The sequence below is a fragment of the Pteropus vampyrus genome, unplaced genomic scaffold, assembly GCF_000151845.1.
Source record: "Pteropus vampyrus isolate Shadow unplaced genomic scaffold, Pvam_2.0 Scaffold104, whole genome shotgun sequence".
Classification (NCBI taxonomy): domain Eukaryota; kingdom Metazoa; phylum Chordata; class Mammalia; order Chiroptera; family Pteropodidae; genus Pteropus; species Pteropus vampyrus.
Window position 1 is genome coordinate 4,584,248 of NW_011888885.1, and position 12,666 is coordinate 4,596,913.

The following is a 12,666-nucleotide window of genomic DNA, read 5'->3' on the forward strand; positions in this document are numbered from 1 at the left end:
TCTCATCTCTTTTTGGAAGCCATCCTAATTACATGACTCAATACTAACCTTCCTTTCCCAATCCTGCACACAGCCCTCCAGGCTTCCACAGGTAAATATTTCTGCCAATCACATTAGAAAATGATAAGAATTTAGAGCTTGAAGTAATCTTAATAGATATGTGGACCAGTCCCCTCTCCAGAAATCCTAGCAAGGGGATCCCACCTCTGCTTGAAACCTCCAAGAATGGGAATTTATTACCTCAAGCATCCTATCATTGTTCTTCCACCCATTCCTGCTAAAAACAAACAACAACAAAAACTGCCAATCAAATGTATTCAACCCTCAAAATAATAGTAGGAATAATGTTTAGTGAACTGCAGTAAGAAGGGGGGTCACCGGGATGCCTAAATAGAGCAGGGGGAATATTTTATAGAGAAGGTAGGATTTAGATACACAAAAAGAAAATAGTAAATAGATAAGTCTATAGGTATCGTGGGATCAGGAAAATAACCAAGAGCAAAGGATGGAAAGCAAGCAGGGAAAAGTAGAAAACGTCTGAGAAACTGATTAAACACTCCTAAAAAAAAATGCTGTGGACTAATGAGGGATAAGACCACCAGATAAGTGACAAGCTTTGAATGCTAATCTAAAAAATTGAGAGTTTAGGCTGTAATTAATGGAAAGTCATTGAAGTTTAGGAGATAGAATAGAGACTTGAGAAACATTTTAAGTTCTAGAACAGAAAAACTGTTGAGGCCATCTAATTCACTCACTCATTTTGTATCACAAAAATACAAAAAGACCAAAAGAGATGACCCAGTTTTTCCGGGAATACACAGGTGCATGGGGAGAGCTTTGTTTTAGACAGTGAAGAATCTAGTTATAATCTGAAGGGTAGATTGGACAGGGAGAGGCTAAAAGCAGAGATCAGTTAAGAGGATGTTGACATTATCGATAATCAAGATATAAGGTTATCACTTCTTCTGAATTAAAGTGGTCAAAAAATCTTTATAATAAAATTCCATAAGAACTAACATATTAAAAAAAAAAAGAAAGAAAAATGTTGTTGAAGAGGTGTACTTAAGGATTTGGCTTACAGAATTTATCTGCTTAAAAAGCAAGTGAGAGGCCTGTTAACATATCCGCACCATTACAGGTATTTAAGTGAGAGACTAGCTGCTTGCATATATCAGGTGTGATGACCTGCCTGTACTGTGAAGAGAAACCTAAGTTAACTATGCCAGACAATAACATCATTAACTATTCCAAAAACTGAGTTCCATTTAAAGGCCAATAAAGTTAGAAAAATGGCTGCTGAATACAGTAAGTGATAATGTTTTTGTATATGATTAGTAAACATTTCTCCTCTGCTAAGCCCAAAAGAAAAATTCAGAGACACAAAAGTCAACCTTGGGTAAAGCATATTGTTTTTGTGAACTCTTCTGCAGGCCTGAGAGCATACATAGATTTTTCTACAATCACCAGCTCAGCCCTAAGCAGCCTCCCAGGATCTGAAAACACACCTCTTACATGGATGCCCGGTACACACATACACATCTTTCATTCACCAAACACTTTCTCCCTTGTCCTATAATCACATCTTGACATTTCACTACTTTCAGGAAATATTTTTCTAGTAGATTAGAAAATGCAAATGATCTTGAACTCTGCCCTGTCCAAAGACCCAGCTTTGACAATTATATACTTCTCTATTTCCACAGCAACAAAAGCATTGACATCTTTGCTTGCAAACAATATTTATTTCACAATCTATTAAATATTTATTCTCTTTTCTAGATGGCATTGATATTATATGTCTGTCTGCATCAGCAAAATTTTATGATTTTAGGCTCTGTCACTTTTAGTGCACTGACAGAATTTCAAGCAATAGCTGCTATTGTTGGTGCCTGATAAAAACTATGTGTAATAAAAAACATATTCTGATAGACTAAATCCTATTTGTAATAGTCTGAGGAATTAACAGTTTATTAACAGATATTATTAACCTTTCTGATCCAAACAAGTTTGTGCATTTACCAACTCTTAATCCCGAAGATCTAATCTTGTCTCCAAAGCTTGCATCTTCCTTTTCCAATCCAATTTTTTGTTGCTGACCATGATGTCAATTGTTCCATTAATTCCTGAAGCTCAGCCTCACAAGGAGAAGCTCTGTAGAAAGTAAAATATATTTTTAAAGAGTGAAATGTAAGAACAAGAAAATTATTATATTGCTCCAAATAGATAATTTCCTCAAATCGATTAATTATTTAAATAAGACGTCTGAAAGGTAGAGGTTAATTTTTAAATTAAAACTAAAAGGTAATTTCAGAGCTAACAGTGTATATATATTAAATTTGTTAAAATGACATTTTTTGAAGTACAGTTGCTGTCATATATAATCAACACATTGATGAAGTCACTGCCTCCATTCTCTCAGTGCAAGCAGCAACACCTGGATCTCCTTGACCCAATAGTTTTGAATGGTTTATTCAACCGCAGATAGATTCTTCTCGGAATACAGTGCATTCCGAAGTCTCCCAGCATTCCAGAGCTAAAGCCAAAGGCTCTCAATTTTTACTTAACCTAAAACAAATTTGAGGAAAGGAATTACTAATTCCTCTGTAAATAACCTAATTGAATTTTTTTAATACATATATATTTTATTATTACAGTGACATTGGTTAATGAAATCCAGTAAGTTTTAAGTGTACAATTCAACAGTAAAGTATATATATATATATACACACACACACACACATATATATATACACATAGCATTGTGTGTTCACTGCCCTCGATTGAATTTTAATTGGAGTTCTGATGTGGAGAAAAACAGGAGAACTTAAAAAGAATGGTTTCCACACCATTTCCTTTTTTATAACAATGTGTATCACCCTTTACTGTAAATACATTCTGCCTATTTTTTCTGCTACTGTAAGATCTGAAAGAAAAGGACTATATCAGTCTTGTTCATCACTGTCTCACCAGAGGTCAGCACAGCACCCCAGCACACACCAGAAGCTCAATAAATCTTTGAAAAATGAAAAAAAAATAAAATAAAATTTTTAGGATAAACTGACAAGAATTTGGGAGTTGGTTATATGTGATGAACAATGGATAGAGAGGAACTATATCATAGCAGAGGTAGTGCTTAAGAGCATGGTTTTGTTTTCAAAAGATGGGAGTGGATTCTTGGCTCAGTCACTTATTAATTATGTGACCTTGGACAAGTTACTCGACATCATTAAGCTTCAGTTGCATGTTTGCTAAACGGCAGTAATAATAGTTACTACATCATAAGATTTTTGTAAGAATTATATAAAGTAATTCAACAAAAATTTAACACAGTGTCTGTCACATAGTAAATAATAAATATCAGCTGTTTGTTTTTTTTATAACTAAGGGTGACAAAATTTTACACCTAAGAAACTGATAATAACGATATTAACAGAAATAGGGAAGACCAGAAGGAGCTAGCTAGAGGAAGATGAGCCTGGTGCAATGTTGAATCTGATGGAGGATGATACAAGAGAAAAAATATGCAGTAATCAATTAAAGATAGTTATTTGAGGTTCAGAAGAGATGCTAGGCCTAAGGAGAGACGTGTGGGAATTATCTGCATAAAAGTGAGTCTAAAAAGCATTTTTTAAAAGGAGCAATAATTACCATTCACTTGTTACACAGAAATGAATAATAGTAACATTTATTGAAAGATTGCTCTGTGCCAGGCACAAAGTGCTTTACTTATAGTAACTTGTTTAATCCACACAACCACTTAATGGGGTGAATACTACTATTATCCACATTTTTAGGTAGGGAAACTGAGGCTCATTCAGGGTCAATAACTTGTCCAAGTTCAGACAGCTGGAAGAGGTAGAACCAGGATTTAAAGCCAGTCCTTGCAATGCCAGCATGAGAGCGTGAGCTCTAAACCACGTGTGTGCTGCACAAAGCTTTATTCTTAGGTCTGGCTTCCATGGGTGTATCACTATGGGGTGCAAAGAAATCATAATTCAAGACCAACAGGACAGCTATCTTTAATACAGTACAAAGAATAGAATTGATTCAGGTCATGACTGTCTTGTTATTAATGATTTAAAGAATCAGAGTAACTAATGCATTATGCCCACATGTGAGAAACAGAAAGGCATCTTGGGATGCAAGGCAAAGAGAGAACATTCATAACAGTAATTGGGAACAAGCCCCCAGGGAATCCTCATGGCCCATAATCAAGAATGAAGTATGAACCCTCCCACCTTTGACTCCAGAGTCAAACTACAAATCAAACAGCAGGATCATTTGGTGAAGGTAATTGCCTCTGTTTCACAAAAACTATACACAGCTCATCTGTCTGCTTCTGGCTCTAGACTATGCATATGAAAACTACCTCCTCAATCTTATAAGTGAGGCCCTGATCTCAAAGAGATGGCTGGAGAGAGAGAGTTTTTTGAGAAACCTGCATTATTTGCTGATTGGGGAAGGAAGTCTTGAGAGTCTCCTCACATAGTCTGGTGCAACAACTATATTAGGTGGGCACTATTCTAATTCCTGTCTTACAGATGGGGAAACTGAAGCACAGGAAGGTTAAATAACTAACTCAAGGCCACAAAACTAGTAAGTAGCAGAGCCTGGATGTGAATCCATCTGATTCTTGCTCCAGAGCTTACATGCTTAATTACCATACTATGCACCATAGACGATGATGTCCTCAGAAATCATAGACTTCCTTGGCCCAATGAGATCTTAAAAGTCATAGTCCAACCACAAGTACAACAGTCATCTTTTTTCCTCCTATTGAACAGTATTGCCTTCCTCTGAAACCCTTTCGTTGTCTTGCCAATGAACAGTGACACTAATGCCATTGATCTTTTCTCCTTAAACTCCTTGATCCCATGTATTTTTACATTCTTTTACCATCCTTCTCTGGATTCTACTTTCTAAGCTTAGGTATAATAGAGCCTTTAGCAAAAACATAGGCTCATTACCTATAACAGTCTCTCTGTGTGCCATGGCCCTGGCCTAGTCTTTCAGGCTAAAACTCCTGAAAGGGGGCATTTCAATGGTGTGTTAACCCAATGCACAGAAACAATGGACAGTGATTGCTTAAGCCTTTTAGTAAAAAAGTTTTAGGCCTGGGCCTATAACTACCCACCATGACCTGCCCATTTAGGAATTTATGATCAGATCAGCCTATGAGATTCCTTTCTGTGGAAACTCTTTTTTCATCCACAAAATGTTGGTGTAAGAAATATCCAAACCTCCAGAGAATTATTATACGAGTTTATATGAGCCAAAACTTGTCAGGAAGCAAGATCTCCAACCTTTGAAGGGTATTACTTCTGCTATTTCAAAAGTGTGTTAACCTAGATGCATAAGAAAAATGGACAGAGCTTGCATAAAACCTTTCACTAAAGAAGTTATAGGCCTGGGGAATGATTACCCAGAATGACCTGCCCATTAAGGAATTTATGATCAGATCACCCTGTGAAGGTACTTTCCATAAAACCTCTTTTTTGTCCACATAAATAGCAAATGTTGGTTTCTCACAGTTATAACAACTGGGAAGTTCAAGATTGTGGTGCTGACAGATCCTGTGTCTGGTGAGAATCCCCTTCCTCCCTGATAGCAGTCTTCTCACTGTAACCTCACGTGGTGGAAGCAGCAAGGGATCTCTCTGAGGTTTTTTGGTTTTTTTTTTTAATTATACGTTTATTTAATTATTTATTTATTTACTTACTTACTTACTTACTTTTATGGTGGCATTGGTTAATAAAATCCAAAAAGTTTCATCTGTACACTTTAACAATAAGGCATATATATATTTACACTGTGTGTTCACCTCCCATAGTTAGATTTCTTTCTGTCCCACATTTTGATCACCTTTACCCCATCTACCTCCCCCCTTCCCCCACTCTCTACCCTCTGGTAAACACTAGTCTATATAATCTGAGGTCTTTTTTTATCAGAATACTAATGCTATTCATGAGAGCTCCACCCTGTTGACCCAATCACCTCTTAAAGGTTCTACCTCCTAATACCATCACCTGGGGGGGCGGTTAGAATTTCAACATGAATTTTGGGGGGGCATAAATATTCAGCCTTTTGCAGTGAACAAAACCAAACTTACCCAAAGTATATGGCAGGGCCAGCATGTCTGCAATTAGTTACCCTTCCTCCCCCGCAGTCATTCTGGGAGCCTAGTACTTACCAGGCAGGTATGGCTCTGCCATCTCGATACAAGGCCTGTGTGCACCACAACAGGACAGAGAGAGCTGGAGAGTCATGCAGTAGCTCTTAAATAATTGGTTTGACCTAGAAGTGACACCTATCACTGCTCTTTTCAGCCCATTGACCAGAATTAGTCAAATGGCTAAGAGAGCTAGAAAATATGGAGAAGCAGGTGGCATTCTGTCAGCAGGCAAAGTCTTTGCCTTCATCTCATTAATGTATTTTACCCTGTAATCTTTCTTCCTTTCCCAGTCTAGTCACAGCCCATCTACTTGTACCCTGGACTTTAACCTTTTACCTCTAAATCCACAAATTATAGTTTAATCTGATTCTTGTGCTTTTGAGTGTTTTATCTCCTTCTAGATGACCCTGTTTCTGCCCTTTCACTAGCATGCCTCACAGTTGGAATATTTTCTCCCTGGTCCCCATGCTTAGTTTTGCATCTAGTCATTTTCCAGGAGCTATCCAGCTGAGGGTGTTCTAGGAAGACCACCTAAACTTTCTGTACTTAAACTTTCTGTTATTAAGAGCAAAAAACACTCTTTCTCTGGAGCAAAGTGAAAAAAGGGAAACTGGAAATACTGAAGGGATTAAAGGAGGTTGAACAAATTTTCTGGAAGCCAGGCACAGGAGCCACCCCTGGTCCAAGGACAGTTTAATACAGGTCAGACAAAAAGAGCCCTGGGGGAAGGGCTTTTAAGCTTACAGAATGAGTCACCCAAAGATGTGCCTTAGTAGTATGCAGATTACTTTGAACTAAAGGCAATTTTAGCTTCAAGAGAAACTCCTTTCTCCTCCCCTTAACTATCTAGAAGAATTTGAATTAGAGGCCTTGCCCATACGAGATTATCAGAGATAACTTGTTTCCACATATCTACAGGGCAAGGCAAACTTTTATTAAAGATCTGTTCTTCTTATCCTACTTACATCACCAAAACTATGGGAAAGGGGCTTTGGTTCTTTTGGCTGGCTGAATAAAAAATCAACAAGAGGCAGATTGATAAGGGAAAATCGAATTTAATATCATGCATGAGGGGAATCTCTCATGTATGCGGAATCTCTGACTCTCTCATGTATGTGGGGTTCCTGCACGCAAGATATTAAATTTGATTCTCTCTTGTTAATCTACTTCCTGTTGTTATGTTTATTCAGCCAGCCAAAGGAACTAGAGGAGGGAAAGGGGAATTTTTTCCCTTTCCCACAGGCCCCAAAGCCCTCTGGTAAAAACAGGTCTTCTTCTGCCACAGTTTACTCATATTCTGATCAGATTGAGCATTAGTGTCATGATTTTGTTCTTTATTAAACACACTGCAAGAGCAGTATTTAAGGAAACTTAAAGAAAAATTAATTTTACCAATCTAAAAATTATTGTTCTTTGCATGCTTCTTTCCAGTAGTAAAGCAGGAAAAAAAAAATATTTTCCTCTACCTATATTGGATTCTTTAGCTGGGACCCTATAAATTAGACTGGTCAAAGACAGATTAACAAAACAGAAAGAGGGAGAAAAAATGGCATAGATGATAGAGGCTCTGTTCATCCCTCTGGTGACCAAATCAAAGTTGTGACAGAAATAAGGAACAGCAATAAGGAAAAATCGCCTGGGATCTAGAGGAATAAGCTATACAACTAGGGAGAAGTCCAAGAAAGCACCCTGCAATGGCAGAAGGTAGGACAGGGCGAAGACACCGGGCTGCCCACTCCCGAGAGCAGCTAAGTGAGATGGAGGCTGCGGCAGTGGCAGTGGCAGACACCTCTTAAAGGGGCCAATCAGCATTAGTGAAGAAAATCAGATGTTGAACAGCTGTTTGAAGAAATAACGATGAAAAACTTCCCTAACTTGGTGAAGGAAATGTACATAAAACCCCAGGAAGCTCAGAGAACTCTAAAAATCAGGGATCCAAAGAGGCCCACACCAAGACACATCATAATTAAAATGCCAAAGGTTAAATACAAAGAAAGATTAAAAGCAGGAAGAGAAAAACAAACAATTACTTATAAGGGAACACCCATAAGACTGGCAGCTGATTTCTCAAAAGAAACTATGCAAGACAGAAGAAAGGGCTTGGCAAAAAATATTCGACAGGATGAAGACCCAGGATATACAACCAAGAATAATTTATCCAGCAGAGCTATCATTTAGAGTTGAAGGATAGATAAAGAGCTTCCTAGACAAAAATAAGCTAAAAAAATTTATTACCGCCAAGCCAGTATTACAGGAAATGTTGGAGGGACTTCTTTAAGAAGAAAAACATGTATCAAAAACAGGAATAAAGAATGGTAACAATTACGTTCCTGTCAATAAGTACCTTAAATGGAAAAGAATTAAGTGCTCCAACCAAAAGATAGAGTGTCCGAAAGGATAAGAAAACAAGCCACCTGCATATGAAAAGGAAGGGGATGGAAAAAGATATTGCTTTGATGGACCTAGAAGGTATTTAAGTCAGACAAAGATAAAAACTATATGATTTCACTTAATATGTGGAATCTAAGGACTAAAAAGAACAAACTAATAAAAAACAGACTCAAATATAGTGGACAATTTGGTGTCGGACAGAGGGGAAGGGAGTTTGAGGGACTGGGAGAATGGGGTGAAGGTCTAAAGAAGTACAAATTAGTAGCTGATGGATGGTCATGGGGGTGGGGAGCATGGCGTAGGGAATGCAGTTAGCATTAATACATTGGCTAGGAGGAGGGCCAGGGGAGGGAGAGTGCAATTGGGGGGGATCGTTTTATAAACTATATAGATGTCTAACCAACATACTGTATACTTGAAACTAAAATAAAAATAATAATAATTAAACAAAACAAAACGAATAGACAGAAGTTGATTAACATGTGCATGGCCTATCTAGACATGGAAACATCCAGTGATGAGCAACCCAAAGGGGTGCCTTTAGAATTTGGGCTTTTATACCATCTTAGGCTAAACAAAGGAAAGTAATTTGGGGCCATCTAGACAGGGGAAGCAAGTTGTGGGTAGGTGACTAGGAAAAATATGGTAAACACCTGTTCTTTAGTAAGTTTGTCATATAGATTTATGTGGTGTCTTCTCCATTAATAAGAGTTGTCAAGAGTTGTCCTCTTTCTGGTTAGGGGGAAGGGAAACACCTTTTATAAATTTCCTTAGGAAAACTTGTGCCCTGTTTTTAGAGCTTTTCCTGAGTCTGCTGGTTCTTGATGGCCTGTAGCTCAAAATAATCCATATGCCAAAGCGGCAAACTGCATTTTGGGGTGGCATATTCTGGTATTCTTCAGAGTCTTTGTTCATTTTTACATATTTGTGATTTTGCCAAATATACAACTAGCAAACAAGTATTTTCTTTAAAAGGGGTATATCCCTGAGAAAAGAACACATAAAGTGGATGACTTAGTTGTTTATATTTTAGTAAGAATTAGCCTGAGGAGCCATTTTATTCTTTAACGATTGGTTGGGATCAAGACATTAAAGGTCAGGTACAGAAGTAGTAGTCGTGGAGCTGGTGGGGCTGTGATATCAGTATCAGCTTTTGGCTGTTCTACGGTAGCAAACAATTGTTGAGTCTTGGAGAATGGAAGGCCAATGGAAGTAGAATATTAAAATTAGGAAAAGTATCAGAAAAAGAGAGTGGTTGGCTCCAAAAGCAAATTTTGCCAGCCTAATAATTTTAAGAGGAGATCTAGTGAACAGGGTCTTAAAACTCACCTATTCAACTCTAATCTTTGTTTCCCTTGACATCATCTCTGCCATGTGCTGCCCAAGCTGGGTTTAAATTACTTCATTGCTGGGGACCGCACTATTTTCTAAGATCTCCCTAATCATTTTTGGACAACTCCTACTAATTAAAAAAAATTTCTTATATTGAGGAAAAAATATAGCGCTCATATCTTTGGTTAAATTCTTACCTTTAGTCCTCCTCCTACATGACGTGTTGTTTGAAGACAGCTCATTAATCTTCTTGAAGGCTGTTCTTCAAAAAGGAATCATGTCCAGTAACTTCAAGCTTTCTTTTCATGTCAAGGCTTCAAGTCCCAACCAGGCCATTTTCCCTAGAACATACTTGCCCTCTGTAGTTTTCAAGGGACAAACCATCCTGAATAAGTTTTGAGAAGAAAATGTAGAATCTTTCCAAGAGAACAGACACTGCTGAAGACACATTGAGTATGATTTTGAAATAGTGACTGTAGTAAGAAGAGACGTCCATAGCAAAGGGAGCTGGGCTTGGCCCCTTGCTAATAATTCTACAGCAATTAATAACCTTAGCTTACATTTATTGAATACTTATGGGCCAAGCACTATTCTGCATGCTTTATGTGTATTATCTCATTGAACCTTCACAACAGCCCTATGAAATGTGTACTCTTGATGGAAGGTGGGGCAAAACTCCCCTGAGTGGGGACTCAAGTTCTACACTGAGAGAGGTAGTAAAGGTTCTTGACTGAGCACAGGAAAAAATTCAAGCACACGCCAGAATTGGAGACAAAAGAAAAGTTTATTAGAGAAGGAATAATGTTCCATAGATAGAGCATGGTCTCTATTCTGATACAGACAATGAGACAAACCTTGAGCGTTTGAGGAATTCAGTTTATATGTGATTTTTAGTTTCTATGAATTACAGTTTAAAGACTTAGTTTCCCTATTCCTTTGATGGTATGGGTATGCAGAGTGAAAGGTATGGGTATGCAGTGTGAAAGGCATGCTGGCGATCTCAGCCTTTGTTCTATAGGTTTCCCATGGTCTGGTCATAGGGAATGAATAATTGGGTTTATTTTGTGTGGAGTAGGACATGAGTCTTGGACATAAAGACTCTGTTTTCCTCTCCTGATATGGGTAAATAGTTTGTTAGTTATCCCATCAGGAATCTTCCTTGGTTTGTAGGTTTCCCATGATCTGGTAACAGCACAGTTGTAGACTCTGAATACAACTTGTCAGTTTGTGTAGTTCTCATGCCTGTTTCCTGTATCACTCTTATCTCAAACCTTTATAGATGAGGAAACTGAGGTACAGAGAATAATTTGCTCAAGGCATCACAGGTAATAAGTGGCAGAAGCACAATTCAGATCCCCGGCAGCTAGCTCCAGACCTGTTATACTCTCTCAATGTTGTTTATTGCTTAGTGTTTGCCTGGGATTTTGAATTTTAACATTTTTACAAAGCAATAAAGAATACATCCCTCTGAATCTCGCTTTCTGCTAATTTGATAGTGATCAACAGAATGTTATTCCTCTACATGTAACATTTACATTATATTAGAATGTGACATCAGCCAAGGATATGTCTCCTTCCAGACCTATGGTCTTATGTCAAATGTATTAACTGGCTTTTGACTTAGGAATTGGAAGAAAGGGAGATCGAATGAGACACTGCTGGAAGTTCAGAGCTCTAAATACTCATTCCAACACAGTCATAGGTTTACATGTAACTGTGGATGATTCCTCAGTTATAAAATGAGGGAATTAGATTCCATTCTGTACTGGCTAAGGGATCTCCTAATGCTGAAATCTCATGTCCAAAGGAGAAAGCTTCCTACCAGGAATTTCCAGCACTGTGGCAGAAGAAAAGAGAAAGAGCAAATATGTATTTTGAAAGAGGCAGACTCTCTGGTGCCCCTTGAGTCACACACATCAAACTGAAATGAACGAATGAGTGTCTGTTCCCTGCTTCTGATGTGTGAAGTTGTCGATTGGGCAATGGTTACTACGCTTAAGTTTTCATCTGGCTCTCTTGCCCCTACTAAAAATAAGCCACCAGTGTTAGGGCTGAGTCATTTTCATACATGAATATGTGAAGGAAAAGAAGTGACAAAGGTCATAGAGGCTCTGTGGATTATTTCCCTTTTGATTAGACACCACACCTTGTTCCCAATCAGCCCCTCTTTTTCTGTTTTATTTCAGATAAACTGTATACCTTAAATAGAAAACATACTTAATGGTACATTATTGTGTTTTAGATTGTTTATATCCTGTTCTCTGTTGTGGATTGGCCTTGTCCTTAGAGCTGGGTTTTGTACTTTTCTGAGGAATAGAGGTTAACGTTAACATTTGTGATTGCCTTTACGGTTCCCAAAGTGAGTATGTATATATAATTTCTTTTGAATTGTCAGTAGTCCCTCTGGTGATGTGGTAACTGAGGATAGATTCTAGGTATTCTCTAGACATAGTAAGTCTTATCAGAACAGGACCCATCTTGGGCAGAATTGTAAAGTAATTTTGCTTGTTTTAAGATGATTTTTCTATTTAGTTTTTCGGGATTCTTTCCCACCTTCTGGGATCTCCATTTTCTATCCCCGTCCATGTGGCCAGTGCCATCATCCTGCTTTCTACGGAAAGCTTCTCAGTCTTTAGACCTTAGTCACTTCAGCCGTAAAAATGGGAAAAAAAGTTGGAAGAGGAAGACAATAAAGGTTTTCTTTCTCTAACTTCTTTTTTCAAACCTGCATTTCTAAGAAGCAGTGACATAAACTCCTAAAAGAGCTCAGG